This window comes from Pinus tabuliformis, chromosome 4_2, assembly GCF_031772625.1.
Source record: "Pinus tabuliformis cultivar Carrire ecotype Pingquan chromosome 4_2, CPIR1, whole genome shotgun sequence".
NCBI lineage: Eukaryota > Viridiplantae > Streptophyta > Pinopsida > Pinales > Pinaceae > Pinus > Pinus tabuliformis.
The window spans coordinates 1,136,621,432-1,136,640,199 of record NC_142304.1 but is presented as its reverse complement, the minus strand read 5'-3'; positions in this window follow the sequence as shown (position 1 = coordinate 1,136,640,199).

The window sequence follows — 18,768 nt, the reverse complement described above, 5'->3', positions numbered from 1 at the left end:
ATGGGAAAGAAGTTCAAGAAGGTGGCAGGTTCTACTACGACACCTGTCTCAGGCCAAGCTGCTATGGTTTCAAAGAAAGGCTTAATCTCAGATACTACATGCACTGGTCTTCCTGGTACTACATGGCAAGGTACATACAATTCGCTAGAAGCAGAACAACCAGAAAAGACAGTAACGGAGGCTAGTGTGGATGAAATAAGAAAGTCTGAGGCAACTCTTAAAGATTTGGCTGACTCCTTTCTGCACAGAATAGCAGCCAGAGAACAAGTCTTGCCTTATACTGATGTGGTACGTTGGGCAATTGAAGAAATTACTCTCACTGATAGAACCTTCCATACTAAGGATGGAAGGATTTTCGGTTCCTTCAAGCCTGATGACTTGAGACGGATGTATCATTTGCCTCAACCCGAGCTAGTCTATAATAGAGCCTTTTTGGAGAAATTCGCGAAGGAAAATGAATCACCATCCGAACCTCTCCGAGATTGGAGGCAGAATCCAGCTAAACACAAGCATGATATGTCGGGTAAGTACTCCAATGCTTCTTTGGCTTCACCTTATTGCTACGCTGGGATTATGATGTGTAGATTGTGGGGATTTCATGACTCTGCAAATATCCATATTGATATGGTTCCTTTAATGGAAGCGGCCGTCAATAGTATAATCATGGATTGGGCCACTATTTTGTCTGATAAATTGGTCATAGCTATTCGTGAGTTTAGGGCCAAAACCAGAGTAACTGAGAGAAAAATCCCACCCTTCTATTACTCTGCTTACATTATGGATACCCTTTGTTTTAATTCTGAGTTTCCTGTCCTTGGTTGGAGATGGAAAACCCATGACCCAACACCCATTCACTTGTATCATCGGAAATTGTGGAAACCCTCCCACAAAGACCATCTGTATCAAATTTGCAATGGTTTCATGGTGCCCGTTCACTATTCTATTTTTGACAGACCTATCCCTAGAATTTCCTATGAAGCTTCTTTTGACCTACCAGCCGTAGCCCATTGGTTCGGCGAAGAGCATTTTACTTATATTAGAGTTTTTGGAAGCAAGGCCAGGCCACATGTCCTCCCCCTGTACATACCAGATAAATTGTTAGCCCGGGAAATCTCCTACCAGATTATGTCTGAAGGTGTCACCCAAACTCTCAAAGAGGAGAAAAAGAGAGGATGGCCCTCTTTTCCTTTAAGAATTGGAGTTTATAAGCTGCTAAATTACAAGCATGCAGAAAAGGAAGCAACAAAACTCCAAATGATATCTCTAGCTTCTATTCCAAATAGACTCTATGATCCAAAAAAGACTGCTTTTATTGCCTTGGAACAGGCCAAGCTGTCAAAGGTTGTTCATCAAGAAGACCAGTTTGACGACCTGTTCATGAGTGCCGATTCAATAAGCCAAGTCAGACAACTTGCTTCACTAAGATATGAAGATGTGGAGTTAACTGAATTTAATAAACTTAGAAAGCAAAGGTTGCAAACTTTGCCTCTAAATTTATTATCCACAACCCCAACATCATCCTCAAGCGAGCCGGATCAGCAGGAAATAAATTCACCTCCTGTTACAATTAAAGAACAGGAGGAAAGACAAAACAAGCTGCAGGCAGAAAGGCATAGAAGGGAACAGATAGAAAGGCAGCAAAAAGCACAAATTGAACAAGAGCAAAGAAGGTAAAAGGAGTTAGAAGAACAAAGGAAAAGAGAAGAAGAAGAGAAAGCAAAGAAAGAACTGGAAGATAGGCAGAAAATGGAATTGGAGGAACAGCAACAAAGAGCACAAGAGGAGCAACAGCGGAAGGCATTGGAGGAACAACAGAGGATTGAACGGGAGAAAGAACGAAGTAAAGCTCACACAGAACAAAGTGAGCAAATCTCTACTGATCCTGAATTAATTAAAGAATGGAACCAATTCGATTCCATTATAAGTGGTAAGGAAGCCTCCAAAGACTCAGACGCCTCTAAGACTCCCAATACTACTTCTTCTCCGGTTCTAGAAGGAACCAACGGCCCACCCATGGTACAGAATGTAGAGGTAATCACTCAAGACCCATCCGATCAAATTGATCTTCAGGTGGAAGAAATTCCTCCGCTAGACATTTTCTACAGCCCAAAGCATAGAGCCGTAACTGTAAGGCGCTCTAGGAAAAGACGAAGGCTTGATCAACCTTCTATTTTGCCTGAGCAAACAATCACGGGCAACGTGGTCTGGAAGGGAGAATTAGATCCCTCTGAAGATCTGACAAAGCTATCGCAATTTGCGGGAGCTTATTCAGCGGCAACTATTAACAAAGCATCCGAAGTAGGTCTTCTTTTGAAGACTAAAGAGCATGAGATATACGCATTACAAGCATAAGTGATAGAGGCAAGGAATAAGGCAGCGCAGGCAGAGGAACAATTGTTGGCCCAACAACAAGAGAATCATTTGTTAACCCAGCAAATTGAACAACTGAGGATAGACCAATCTGACATTCAGAAAGCACAAGAATTGTCAGAGGCATTATCTCAGTTAAAGGCATCGAATGAGCTGATGATGAAAGTTAAAGACGAGCAAATAATTCAGCTATCAGCACAGCTTGAAGGTATTAAGAGCGCCCAGAGTATTGATGATTTCAGAGCAGAGGCAACTCGAATAAACAGCGCACTGATATCTCAAATCAGGATCTTGTGCTAACAACTCGTTGAAGCTGAGTCACTGTGTGAAACATCTACAGCAGTGTGTGAACAAATCGAGAAAGCCAGAAGTAAGTTGGATCAGGCTGAAGATGATATAACAGAGTATATTGAATGGCAAGACACTCCAGAAGGGAAAGTGGCAAATTTCTCCCGAATCTGTGTAACATACAAGGACATACTCTTCATGGAATGGAACACACAGGTAATGAAGGCGGAAAGGGCAGCCTCCAGATGCAAAATGATTGCCAGTAACATGATCAATCTAGTCAATGATACATTGTATCTGGCAAACATGATTTCACAATGCACACCTGGAAACATAACAACGACAAACATGCTGGAGCACAGGAATTACCCTGATCTAGAGAAACAAGGGCGGTTAATTGCTGGAGTAAATACCTTGACCGCCGATGCATACTGGCTTTTCCTGATTAAACCACATTCTCAAAGGTCGGCTCTTAATTGTCTAACAGATGCTCTCCGATACCTGATTGCCGATATTCAAGATGCCACATATGATGCACAGCTGACTTCACGCCTCAATACTCCACCAGAAGTAGAGCCAATGCTGGCGATATGTCAGCGAAGGAGTAAAGGCAAAGAGACCTCTGACTGAAGCATCGCCGCCGACTGCCGAATCACCCAAATGCAAAATGATATTTGTTAATGCCGATTTATTAGTTTTCAGTTTTAGATATTTAGATATTTAGATTAGCATAGTATTTATAGACCCTTTCATTGTTTTGGAAAGGGTCGTAAAATTTTGTAAAAGACTTAAAGACTGGAGTTTGCACTATTGTGCTTCAGTCTATATTCTTTTTTGAAACTCGACCACTGGTTCTTAATTTTACTTGGAAGGCTGTTTTAAGTAAATTGTGCACTATTTTCGTTTGCTTGGAATGCTTTCTGGTCTGAAGGAAGAACCGCGACATAGCGATTAATATATTGGATTGATCAAACAACTTGCATGGTACTATTATCTGTATCTGTTCTCTTTTCTATTATATGAATTGCTGTGTTATTACTTTTGCTATTGTTGATTACATGTATGCAATATAACAACAAGTCATCATTTCATATCACTATTGAATGTTTTGTGATTTGTTATCTCTTTTAATCATGCGTGTAACAATGATATAAATGACTGAGTACAGTAATTCGCTATTATCGCTCTGCATAACTACTTATGCAGAGCAATCTTAAATGATTTAAACATTTATGCTTATTGTTAGTGTCATCTATATGCCTGCCAGTAAGCCTAAATTATCAAACGCTGTATTCAAACGAATCGATAAGTCCCGGGATTAGCGTATAGTTATTATATTTCTTTTGTAGTTTAGTTATTTATTTATTATCACCTTATATCGTAAATCATTCATCCATCCCGTTTACTTATAATCTTTGGGAAACTGGTCCCATTATCCCCAGTCGGAGCCACTATTCCGAATGGAAAAGGAGCTGCACTAAGTTCCGGACCGGGTGGTTTCCCCAATGTTGTTGCAACGAATTTCGGGGCATCAACATTTTTGGCGCTAGAAGGAGGGCCATCGACTGTGAATGGCAAGTAGGTCTAAATCTGCAAACCATTCTAAGAGTAATTCTCCCTCCAAATCCTCTCCCCCTTCTCAATCACACGCTGATTCTTTGGCACACAATCGAGAAGAAGAGGAATCAACCACCACTGCTCATACCCATCATATTTCAGAACATTTAAGTCTTGAATCCCCTGAAGTTCAGTCTCTTATCCATAAACTTCAGAGCTTCTCGATTTCACCTCAGAAATCTGAAGTATCACAAAGCAGTGTGACCTCGCAGTTAAACTTATCCCATCCACTTACCAGACTTCAGAGCGAAAAACTTGGTATTGAACCTACTGAGTTCCCTTTACCGAAAAGGAAAAAGGCTAAGAAGATTACTGAAGTATCTGATAGTGAAGATCTTTCTTCCATCTCAACTCCTCCTCTGCGAAGCCAACCATCCACTCCTCCGTTACACGTTGTTGTTCATCAGGGAATAAGTACTATAGCATCTCAAGCTACTCTCTCTCCAACAACTTCTTCTCCTCAGTCATCTGGAATACCAATAGTAGTAACAACTATTATCGCCAGCATAATGGCAGATCCATGGACTACGCCAGGTGCAGTCAATATGCCCGGACCATTACATGATCTACCTGATGCTCCCGAAAAATGGTTGCCTAAATTTAATCCAGATAACGGAACACAAGCTGAAGAACATATTAACAATTTCATGTTAGCAGTTAACTTAAAAGGAGTGACAGAACAAGATGTTGTTGTCAGGCTTTTCCCTTATACCCTGCAAGGATCGGCAGGATCCTGGTACTTCTCTTTACCTTCTGGTTCTATTACCAGCTGGACCACATGCCAAGAGCAGTTCCTTACCAAATATGGAGATGACAGGTCTCTGGCGACTTTAATAAACGACCTCTCCAATTTGAGAATAGAGCATAGGGAACCAATAAAGGAGTTTAATGCTAGATTCAACAAACTCCTAAATAAAATCCCCGCCGCTTCGAAACCAAGTGAACAAATTAGGAGCGAATGGTACATTACTGCCCTCCCTTCCAACATAGCTATTTTTGTTGACAAGGCTGGCAAACCTACCTTAGCTGAAAATATGAAGGAAGCACTTGCAGTTGAAAAGCGTATTAATGCTCTAGAGAAGAAAGCTGCCTTGGAAGATAGAAAATCCAAAAAAGTTTCATTTAAAGAAGATTCTAAGAAAAAGACCCCAAAGGACCCATACGACATGGAAGGTTTACAAAAGGTCCTTAAAACATTGTCTAATGAAATGGTTGAAATTAAAAAACAGGTGGCCGAAACTTCGAACAAAAGACCATTTAGAACTTTCAAGAAAACTGAAACAAAGCCACCCAATGTTATATCTAATGCAGACTCTGAACAGGAAGAAGAAGAAGAGGAATCAACTTCTCAAACAGATGATGAAGAAGATGTAGTTGAATGTCACGGCATGTGGGATTTCATACTCCCAAATTCTGACACCGAGAATCAAGAAGAAGCTTTTCCTGTTACTACAAGAAGTAAAATCGCTTCTGAACCTACTCAAACAACTACAAAAAAGAGGAGTGCAGGTGCTGCCACACCAAAAGAAAAAGTTCTTCCAAAGAAGTCTCCGGTAGCAGCCCCTCAAAACCAGCCTCCAATTTCTAATTCTCCTTCAACATCTAAGACACTAGTGGTATCTGACTCCATGGAGTATAATATTGTTGATGATATGAAAAAAACTAAGGCAAACATAACCATGTTTGAACTAAGTTAGTTAAAACATCAACAGAAATTGCTCCTAAGAGAATTTAACGCTGTCCCCTCTTCTCCTCTTCCCAGTTCAAAAGCTGCTAATGATTCAGGACAACCCCCTCCAGATATGGTCGAAGCTACCGATTCGGTTCTGATCAGAGATAGATCCAATTCTCATACCCCACCTTTCTTGCTCACCTATGAAATCTATAATCGAAATCTGCATAACTGTTTAATTGATTCAGGGGCTTCATCTAATATTATGCCAGCTTCAGTTTGTTCTAAACTGAACATAGAACCCCAGAAGTCCGCAATTCATATTGTACAGTTAGACAGAACCAAAGTGCAGGTTATAGGAGAAATTAACTCCGTGACTATCAGGTTGTCTGCTGATCCCAGAATAGTACAGAGAATAGATATTTTGATTGTTGACATACCTGAATTCTATGGTTTAATTTTGAGCAGAGATTGGTCTGAGAAACTGCATGGATATATTTCCACGGATTGGTCACATATGTGGCTCCCCTACAAGGGTAAGCCAAATCAAATAAGGATCGACCGTGAGAAACACATGACTCACACAGTAACCGATTTCGAACAAGAAAACCAGCCCGTGGCCTTCAACAACAACATTTTGGGAAATTATTCCTCAGAATCATTCTTTGGCAACTTTGTTGCCCAATCTTCCCCTTTTTCAGTTAACCATTGTACATCTCAAGTAGAAAATTTTTCACAAACCAATTTATCCAAATGCTTCAACGCAAATCAAAAGGATGTAAATATTTTTGTTAATTCTCCTTTATTTTGGTCTTTGTATTTTGATGGCTCTAAGTCCAGTGAGGGCTCAGGAGCAGGTTGCATTTTGGTTAGTCCGCAAGGCGAAAAAACAATGCTATCCTGTCGATTAGAATTTGAATGCACCAATAACACGACTGAATACGAAGCTCTAGTGCAAGGACTATATAAGGCAATTGACCTTAAAGTCCAATATATAAAAGTATTCGGCGATAGTGAGATCATTGTTAAACAGGTAAGAAATACAATTCATTGCCTTTCAAGCCACCTTAAGCATTATCAATCGCTAGTGCAAGATCTTACTTTGCATTTCTCAGCATTCAACATTTCTTCAATTCCAAGATCACAAAACTCAGCAGCTGATTTACTAGCCAACGTAGCTTCCAAACTCCTCCCTTCCGAAGACTATAGCCTTGATAGATTTTCTATAGAATTAATTTTTAGACCTTCAGTTCCCGATAACATCACCAACTGGAGGGTTTTCAACCATGACGAGGACATCTTGCAATTCTTAACCTCTGAAAAGTCTTATGACAATCAAATCATTGAAGAGCATGACCATGATTCTCAAATGAAAGAAACATCTCAAGATAACGCGATTCCTAAGCCTGTAGTAAAGCTCGAAGACCTTTATGACATTAAAGATAGGTTCAAACCTGTAATTAATGCAAAACTCCAAAGCTCTACTCTTAGGTTTGAATTGATCAATTTGGGAACAGATCAAGCTCCTCAAAATATCAACTTAGGACTAGGACTTTCTATAGAAGAAAAGGAAGCATTCATCAAACTCTTAAGGAAAAACAAGCAAGTTTTTGCTTGGAAGTATGACGACCTCAAGACATATGATACATCTATCATACAACATACTATTCCTATGCTTCCCGATCAAAAACCTATCCAGCAGAAGTTAAGAAAAATACACCCGAATTTGGAGAGCCAAATAAAGTCGGAACTTAATAAGCTCTTAAAAGCTAAGATTATCTTCCCTGTCCGACACTCAAACTGGGTCTCTAATATGGTACCAGTCAGGAAGAAAAACGGCGACATCCGAATCTGTATTGATTTCAGAAACTTGAATAAGGCAAGCTTGAAAGATAATTTCCCACTGCCTACCATGGAACAAATCCTCCAATCGGTAGCAGGATCTGAATTGATGTCCTTTCTCGACGGTTTCTCAGGATATAATCAAGTGCTGGTCCATCCTGATGACCAACTAAAAACTACATTCAGAACAAAATGGGGGACTTACGCATATCAAAAGATGCCTTTTGGACTCATAAATGCAGGAGCGACATTCCAAAGAGCCATGGATACAGCCTTTAGAGGGTTAATTAACCGCACAGTAGTCGTCTACCTCGATGATATTACGGTGTATTCTAAAAAGAGATATAACCACTTGCATGATTTAAAACAGATTTTTCAACGATGCAAAACATATGGTATCTCTCTTAACCCGAAAAAGTCTTTCTTTGCTCTCAACCAGGGTAAGCTTCTAGGGTTTATTGTATCTAAGGATGGCATTTATGTAGATCCTGATCGAATTAAGGAAATTTCTGAAATTCCTTTTCTGCACAACAAAAAATCGATGCAGTTGTTTCTAGGACAGATTAATTTCGTTAAACGATTTGTTCCAGATTTTTCACAGATTGTACTACCACTACAAACGATGATTAAAAATAATTCAACCTTCAGATGGGGATTAGAGGAAAAGCAAGCTTTTAATGATATTAAGCAATCAATAATCAAAGTCCCAGCTCTGAATACTCCAAATCTGTCTAATCATTTTACATTATATACCATTGCATCAGACTTGTCTTACGCAGCAGTGCTCACCCAGTTGAATGATGACAATTTGGAAGCGCCCATCTCGTTCTTCAGTTCAAACTTTCAAGGCGCCGAATTAAACTATTCCGATATTGAGAAACAAGCTTTTGCTGTCTTTAAAGCAGTCAAACATTATCGACCCTTTCTTTTAAAAACCCATACTAAAGTGATAGTCCCTTTCTCAGCAGTTAGGCAACTATTAATCCAAAAAGAATTGGGTGAAAAGAGGGCAAATTGGGTCGCAGCTCTCCAAGAATATGATCTAGAAATAAAGCCAGCAAACTTTGTTAAAGGTCAAGGTTTTTGCAGGATATTAGCAGGAGCATCAAACATTCCGGAATCAAGTGATACAGAGCAAACCCAAGAAGTTAATCAGCTAAGTATTCCCGATTCCGAATCTCAATATGCAGATCTGATCTTTTATTTAAAGAATGGTTATGCACCTACCAATTTGTCCTACAAGAACAAAAGAGCCATTAGATTGAAAGCTAAGAGTTTTTCCATTATTAATGATGTGCTCTTCAGAAGAAACTATGATTCTGTCCTATTAAGATGCCTTGAGAAACCTGAGGCTCAAAAGGTTTTGCAGGAGCTACACGACGGACCAGCAGGAGGACATTTCGGAGCTGATACAACAGCTCATAAAATCATTCATGCTGGATACTATTGGCCTACTTTGTTTAAGGACGCTCACGAATATGTAAGGAAATGCATCAAATGCCAAACTGCCAGTGGAAGACAACAAAAACCAGCTTTCCCTTTGCAACCAATCAACATTGAACAACCTTTTGAACAATGGGGATTGGACATCATTGGAGAAATTAATCCTTCTTCTTCCAAGCAGCACAAATATATCCTTACAACAACTGATTACTTTACAAAGTGGGTAGAAGCAGTTCCGTTAAAAATAACAAACTCTAAGGCGATCATTGAATTTATAGATCAGTTCATCATTACCAGGTTTGGTGTTCCAAACGCTCTTGTCTTTGATAATGCTTCTTACTTCTCAGGCAATGCAATGATTGATTTCGCTATCAAAAGGGGATTTAAATTAAAGTATTCTGCTAATTACTATCCTCAGGGTAATGGCCTAGCAGAATCAACTAATAAAAACCTAATCAAAATTATTAAGCGAACAATCGAAGAGAATCATAAGAATTGGCATAAATCCTTGGTATTTGCATTATGGGCTGATAGGATAACACAGAAAGCTTCCATAGGGACCTCTCCGTTTAATCTTGTCTATGGAAAAGAAGCAATCGTACCAACCAATCTTCTTCTTCCATCTCTAGCCCTAGTGCAATTTATTGACGAAACTCCTTCTTCCTCTATCCAGTTTAGGTATGATCAAATTCTCAAACTTGAAGAAGAAAGAGAAAAAGCCAAGGTTACACACGCTAAACATCAGCAAGTCATTAAAGCAGCTTTTGATCTAGCCTCATCTAGTCCTAAACAATTCCAAGTCGGAGATCTAGTCCTGAAATGGGACAAAGCCCATGAAGACAAAGGTAAACATTCCAAATTTCAAAAAATGTGGCTCGGACCATTTCAGATCTGTGAAAAAGTAGGCCATTCCACTTTTACACTGCAAAATCTATTAGGGGTGAGGGATTCTCTCCCTGTCAATGGTCTGATCTTGAAGAAATTCTTTAATTGAGGAGGTAACCCCTTCTCTTTCTAGTTTGATAGTTTTGATATAGTTTGTAGGATTTGTAGAAATAAGGACGTGGGACATCTTCCATTGACCTTTCGCGGTAATTAAAAGTTGTCTCGACACTGCACTATTAATATTTACTTTTGGATAATAGCGTCTTAAACCAAGAAAGATCATTTCTAGGAAATTAGATATCTTTTTATTCTGAACATCACAGTCTAACTTTTGTAAACTTCACTCTGAACGAAGTTCTATGAGTCATCTTGGGTTTTCAAAATTAGTCTCCAAAGGTTATCTATATTAAAATAGGAGCTAATCCATCTTCAGCATCTTTAACTCTTAAACCTGTCATCCATTTACTCTTAAGAAGATAGTTGTTCATCCCATTCACTAAAAGTTTATGATTTCTCAGAGTGTAATTCTAAAATATAAAAGATTAAAGATAAGAGGTCTTATTACAAGCCTGCTTACCATGTTCATAGGAAAATAATTTAACTGACATTACCAAAACTGCATACCAAACAGGGTAATGGCTTGAAATTTCAAGACAAGGGGTCTCATCACGAGCCAGCTTGTTCAGTTTGATTACTACCCGTGAATGGCATTGTCGTTATCTGGCCACCAAACTAGGACAATGGCTTTTATCTTAAGCAAAGAAGAAAGTGAAATTCAAAAAAATACAAAAATATCTTTTGAATTCATTCTGTTTAGTCACACTCTTAAGTGAATGGAACAATGGACAACGACATGGTTAAAAGGTAACCCTGCCGATACTATGAACGTTTGCTGGCAGCAGAGGCTCTACCTATGACAGAGGAGTTTATTTTAAGGCTGATATGGAAAAGTTTTCTATTTTACCTTTATGAACCAATAAGGACTTGTTTTAAAACCCAAAGTGTATTTATAAAAAAGAGGAAGTCAAATGAAGAAACCTGTTTTATTCAGAATCAATAGACATCTAGTTATATTAGAAGTTTCCTTTCTTTATAAAGATTCTATTTGAAAAAGATGTAAGTATATTTGTTAGTCTAGAGATAACTGGTTCTACCAGCGAATCGCCAATTGTTGTGCCCTACAACAACCCCCCATTTCATAACATTTTTATCACAAACAATTAACATATGAAATGGGTCCCTTTTAAAATTTTAATTGGCATTAATGAATTTGTTCGAAAAAGGTATGATAATCAAATGAATTTGTTAACAAAAGCCTTTTTGAACAAATAATAAGCAATTTTTGGTTAAGTCCGAAAAAGCAATCGCAAGATCATTTGCTACCTTGGTCCTTTCCGATGCGATATCGCTATCGGCCATCGGCGATAGCCAATGCACACACAGAAAAAGCACATATCTTTTCCCCGATGCGACATGATATCGGTGATCAAATATCGGCGCTACTTCTTATGAAAAGTGTTTCAAGCTTCGACCCGATGCGGTATCGCTATCGGCAGTCGGCAGAATCCCACGCATTTCCATAAGACGTTCAGATCTTTTCCCGATGCGATGAGATATCGCTATCAGTAGTCGGTAAATCAAATGATATACATTTAGGGATTATGTTCGCACGCTAAATATGATGCAATGTCGCAATCGGCATTCGCCAAGATCTCTCCCAAATGATAATGTCACTCACACCCCGATGCGATGCGATGACGCTTAATGATGACCTGAATTCCTCAAAGGTGATTATTTCAAAACATTAAAGTTATATTTAAATCCGATTTGACAAAAGCACAAATTTCAAAATGCCGTTAAGTAAAGGGATAAGGTAATGCATGCGTATTTAAAGCTTTGCCCCTTCGAATTAACGAGCAATTACGATTAGACCTTTGAAGAAATCTATTACACGCTTTAAGGGGTCATTCGGTTTAATAACTTAAGTAATGGTCATTTATGGAGCTGCAGGCTGTAAAATCACCATCATTGCATCTGCGGTGCCTTCTCAAATCATTAGATCCGCAGCCACTTTTAGAATTAATCTCACCACGCTTCAAGTTATATATCTATCCCGTTATGGATCGTCATTGTTATTTCCTTGTTACGATTTCTCTTGCATTTGTGTAGAATTCAACCAAGAGAAGTCTGAATATGATGGGAAAGAAGTTCAAGAAGGTGGCAGGTTCTACTACGACACCTGTCTCAGGCCAAGCTGCTATGGTTTCAAAGAAAGGCTTAATCTCAGATACTACATGCACTGGTCTTCCTGGCACTACATGGCAAGGTACATACAATTTGCTAGAAGCAGAACAACCAGAAAAGACAGTAACGGAGGCTAGTGTGGATGAACTAAGAAAGTCTGAGGCAACTCTTAAAGATTTGGCTGACTCCTTTCTGCACAGAATAGCAGCCAGAGAACAAGTCTTGCCTTATACTGATGTGGTACGTTGGGCAATTGAAGAAATTACTCTCACTGATAGAACCTTCCATACTAAGGATGGAAGGATTTTCGGTTCCTTCAAGCCTGATGACTTGAGACGGATGTATCATTTGCCTCAACCCGAGCTAGTCTATAATAGAGCCTTTTTGGAGAAATTCGCGAAGGAAAATGAATCACCATCCGAACCTCTCCGAGATTGGAGGCAGAATCCAGCTAAACACAAGCATGATATGTCGGGTAAGTACTCCAATGCTTCTTTGGCTTCACCTTATTGCTACGCTGGGATTATGATGTGTAGATTGTGGGGATTTCATGACTCTGCAAATATCCATATTGATATGGTTCCTTTAATGGAAGCGGCCGTCAATAGTATAATCATGGATTGGGCCACTATTTTGTCTGATAAATTGGTCATAGCTATTCGTGAGTTTAGGGCCAAAACCAGAGTCACTGAGAGAAAAATCCCACCCTTCTATTACTCTGCTTACATTATGGATACCCTTTGTTTTAATTCTGAGTTTCCTGTCCTTGGTTGGAGATGGAAAACCCATGACCCAACACCCATTCACTTGTATCATCGGAAATTGTGGAAACCCTCCCACAAAGACCATCTGTATCAAATTTGCAATGGTTTCATGGTGCCCGTTCACTATTCTATTTTTGACAGACCTATCCCTAGAATTTCCTATGAAGCTTCTTTTGACCTACCAGCCGTAGCCCATTGGTTCGGCGAAGAGCATTTTACTTATATTAGAGTTTTTGGAAGCAAGGCCAGGCCACATGTCCTCCCCCTGTACATACCAGATAAATTGTTAGCCCGGGAAATCTCCTACCAGATTATGTCTGAAGGTGTCACCCAAACTCTCAAAGAGGAGAAAAAGAGAGGATGGCCCTCTTTTCCTTTAAGAATTGGAGTTTATACGCTGCTAAATTACAAGCATGCAGAAAAGGAAGCAGCAAAACTCCAAATGATATCTCTAGCTTCTATTCCAAATAGACTCTATGATCCAAAAAAGACTGCTTTTATTGCCTTGGAACAGGCCAAGCTGTCAAAGGTTGTTCATCAAGAAGACCAGTTTGACGACCTGTTCATGAGTGCCGATTCAATAAGCCAAGTCAGACAACTTGCTTCACTGAGATATGAAGATGTGGAGTTAACTGAATTTAATAAACTTAGAAAGCAAAGGTTGCAAACTTTGCCTCTAGATTTATTATCCACAACCCCAACATCATCCTCAAGCGAGCCTGATCAGCAGGAAATAAATTCACCTCCTGTTACAATTAAAGAACAGGAGGAAAGGCAAAACAAGCTGCAGGCAGAAAGGCATAGAAGGGAACAGATAGAAAGGCAGCAAAAAGCACAAATTGAACAAGAGCAAAGAAAGCAAAAGGAGTTAGAAGAACAAAGGAAAAGAGAAGAAGAAGAGAAAGCAAAGAAAGAACTGGAAGATAGGCAGAAAATGGAATTGGAGGAACAGCAACAAAGAGCACAAGAGGAGCAACAGCGGAAGGCATTGGAGGAACAGCAGAGGATTGAAAGGGAGAAAGAACGAAGTAAAGCTCACACAGAACAAAGTGAGCAAATCTCTACTGATCCTGAATTAATTAAAGAATGGAACCAATTCGATTCCATTATAAGTGGTAAGGAAGCCTCCAAAGACTCAGACGCCTCTAAGACTCCCAATACTACTTCTTCTCCGGTTCTAGAAGGAACCAACGGCCCACCCATGGTACAGAATGTAGAGGTAATCACTCAAGACCCATCCGATCAAATTGATCTTCAGGTGGAAGAAATTCCTCCGCTAGACATTTTCTACAGCCCAAAGCATAGAGCCGTTGTAAGGCGCTCTAGGAAAAGACGAAGGCTTGATCAACCTTCTATTTTGCCTGAGCAAACAATCACGGGCAACGTGGTCTGGAAGGGAGAATTAGATCCCTCTGAAGATCTGACAAAGCTATCGCAATTTGCGGGAGCTTATTCAGCGGCAACTATTGACAAAGCATCCGAAGTAAGTCTTCTTTTGAAGACTAAAGAGCATGAGATATACGCATTGCAAGCAGAAGTGATAGAGGCAAGGAATAAGGCAGCGCAGGCAGAGGAACAATTGCTGGCCCAACAACAAGAGAATCATTTGTTAACCCAGCAAATTGAAAAACTGAGGATAGACCAATCTGACATTCAGAAAGCACAAGAATTGTCAGAGGCATTATCTCAGTTAAAGGCATCGAATGAGCTGATGATGAAAGCTAAAGACGAGCAAATAATTCAGCTATCAGCACAACTCGAAGGTATTAAGAGCGCCCAGAGTATTGATGATTTCAGAGCAGAGGCAACTCGAATAAACAGCGCACTGATATCTCAAATCAGGATCTTGTGCCAACAACTTGTTGAAGCTGAATCACTGTGTGAAACATCTACAGCAGTGTGTGAACAAATCGAGAAAGCCAGAAGTAAGTTGGATCAGGCTGAAGATGATATAACAGAGTATATTGAATGGCAAGACACTCCAGAAGGGCAAGCGGCAAATTTCTCCCGAATCTGTGTAACATACAAGGACATACTCTTCATGGAATGGAACACACAGGTAATGAAGGCGGAAAGGGCAGCCTCCAGATGCAAAATGATTGCCAGTAACATGATCAATCTAGTCAATGATACATTGTATCAGGCAAACATGATTTCACAATGCACACCTGGAAACATAACAACGGCAAACATGCTGGAGCACAGGAATTACCTTGATCTAGAGAAACAAGGGTGGTTAATTGCTGGAGTAAATACCTTGACCGCCGATGCATACTGGCTTTTCCTGATTAAACCACATTCTCAAAGGTCGGCTCTTAATTGTCTAACAGATGTTCTCCGATACCTGATTGCCGATATTCAAGATGCCACATATGATGCACAGCTGACTTCACGCCTCAATACTCCACCAGAAGTAGAGCCAATGCTGGCGATATGTCAGCGAAGGAGTAAAGGCAAAGAGACCTCTGACTGAAGCATCGCCGCCGACTGCCGAATCACCCAAATGCAAAATGATATTTGTTAATGCCAATTTATTAGTTTTCAGTTTTAGATATTTAGATATTTAGATTAGCATAGTATTTATAGACCCTTTCATTGTTTTGGAAAGGGTCGTAAAATTTTGTAAAAGACTTAAAGACTGGAGTTTGCACTATTGTGCTTCAGTCTATATTCTTTTTTGAAACTCGACCACTGGTTCTTAATTTTACTTGGAAGGCTGTTTTAAGTAAATTGTGCACTATTGTCGTTTGCTTGGAATGCTTTCTGGTCTGAAGGAAGAACCGCGACATAGCGATTAATATATTGGATTGATCAAACAACTTGCATGGTACTATTATCTGTATCTGTTCTCTTTTCTATTATATGAATTGCTGTGTTATTACTTTTGCTATTGTTGATTACATGTATGCAATATAACAACAAGTCATCATTTCATATCACTATTGAATGTTTTGTGATTTGTTATCTCTTTTAATCATGCGTGTAACAATGATATAAATGACTGAGTACAGTAATTCGCTATTATCGCTCTGCATAACTACTTATGCAGAGCAATCTTAAATGATTTAAACATTTATGCTTATTGTTAGTGTCATCTATATGCCTGCCAGTAAGCCTAAATTATCAAACGCTGTATTCAAACGAATCGATAAGTCCCGGGATTAGCGTATAGTTATTATATTTCTTTTGTAGTTTAGTTATTTATTTATTATCACCTTATATCGTAAATCATTCATCCATCCCGTTTACTTATAATCTTTGGGAAACTGGTCCCATTATCCCCAGTCGGAGCCACTATTCCAAACGGAAAAGGAGCTGCACTAAGTTCCGGACCGGGTGGTTTCCCCGATGTTGTTGCAACGAATTTCGGGGCATCAACAGAAAGGCATACACAATAAGGTTGCAGATATGTTATCCAGACCAATCATAAATGCATCTACTATACTTAGGCATAACCCAGTATTGCATGAAAGCTACATTGAAAAATATGCTCAAGATGTAGATTTTAAAGATGTATATGCAACTTTAAGTCATGGCAAACAAGTAGAAGAATTGGATTATCATGTTAAGGACAAACTCTTGTATCATTTGGGAAAGATATGCATTCCTCAAACGGAAAGAGTTAACATAATCCGAGAAGCACATACTTCTCTAATATCAAGTCATTTTGGTGTAAGTAAAACAGTTGCACAGCTGCAAAGATTTTGTTATTGGCTAAGAATGCATGAAATAATTTCCATATATATTGAAACGTGTACCATGTGTGCTAAAAGCAAGCCCAACAATAGAAAACTATGCTTGTACACTCCACTTCCAGTTCCTTCTCATCCTTGGGAAAGTGTTTGCATGGACTTTGTTGGAGGGTTGCCAAAATCTAGAAAGGGTCATGATTATTTATATGTTATTGTGGACAGGTTAAGCAAAATGTGTATTTTAATACCTTGTAACAAGAAAATTACAGCTGAAAAAAACAACGAAGTTGTTCTTTCAACATGTGTGGGTTCATTTTGGGTTACCCACTTCTATTGTCTTTGATTGAGATTCCTGATTTTTTGGGAAGTTTTGGTCAAGTCTATGGGAGTTGATGGACACCAGACTGAAGAAGATCACAACCTTTCATCCACAAACAGATGGAAAAACAGAGGTGGTCAATAGGACAGTGATCCAGTTGCTCAAAGGCTATTGCAGCAAGCATCCAAAGCTTTGGGATGAACATTTGTGTTATGTGCAACATGCTTACAACTGTGCTAAACATTCTTCTACACAGAGATCTCCTTTTGAGACTTGTTTTGGTTTTACACCAAGGTCTCCCTTGGATTTTGTCTTTAGTAAAGACATAGCAGTTGATGGACACAGTGATGTGGATAAAGCAACCAAGTTCATTGAATAGATCCAAGAAATTCACCAGGCAGTGCAGGAACAACTGGAAAAGAGCCAAGCCAAGTACAAGGCAAGGCATGATAAGCATCAAATTGAGCATAGCTTCCAAGTTAGTGATCAAGTCTAGCTGTACATCAGCAAAGACAGAATGCAAGGTGAAGGTAAGAAGCTGAAGCCAATAAGGTATGGGCCTTTCAAGATACTTGAGAAAATTGGTGAGAACGCTTTTCGCCTTGATTTTCCAGCTTACATGCACATCTATTCAGTAGTTAATGTAGAGAAATTGAGACTATTTAAACCTTCATTGGTTGAAGATCCTGAAGAGAAAAGTCAGTTGCCTTCTATTGATGGTCTGTTGCCTGAATATCTTAATGAGTTGTAGGAAGATACAATTTTGGACAGGAAGGTGAGAAATAAGTGTAGAGGGGATGTTGAGTACCTCAGAATCGGACTCAAAGGCTCAAAACCAAGTAGTGCAAGATGGATAAAGATTAGACAAGTGAGAAAGTTGTATCCTCACTTGATTGATGCTTAAAAACCAACTTTTGGTGGTCCAAAATCCTTTTTAGTGGGAAGGTGTGATCCAAATGGATCTTAGAAAACCCTCTAAGTCTTTAAAGTCTTCTAAACATTCAAGACTATCGCAAAACAAGAGCCATTTAAAAAGTCAGATTACACTATCGGGAGGCAAAAACATAGAGAAAACATTGAGAAACAGAGTATCGATGGCCTAAAACTATTTTGCATGGGAGCTGTTGGATTTGGCTGATCAACGGTCCAAATCCGATCAGAAAATCACAATCGGTGGTGGCAAGCAGAGGCTATTGATGGAGACCACATGGTATATGCGACAATGATCAGCGGGGTCAACGAGGACCGTTGATCAAGCACGTAGATCAACGACCCAAGTTGAATCGCGACATCGCAATCGACGATTAAAGAGGAGCGCTTACAAACGGCCGGGGGGTTATGTGCGATATGCGATTGCGATATTGCAATATTGCATCGGAGAAACACGGAGGAGCGGGACCGATTCATGCGAATGCGATAGCCGGACCCGACGGGATTATAAATAAAAAAATATATATTTTGAGTTCCGTAAAACAACATTTTCCTTTGTATTTTCATTTTTTGTTAAATAAACGAAATATGAAGGAAAAGTGCCAATGCGATGAAACTGGACCTGAAAGGGTTTATGAATGCATATGCATAATATTTCAAGTCCATATAAAGCCATTTTATGGGGATTTTTAGTGTTTAATG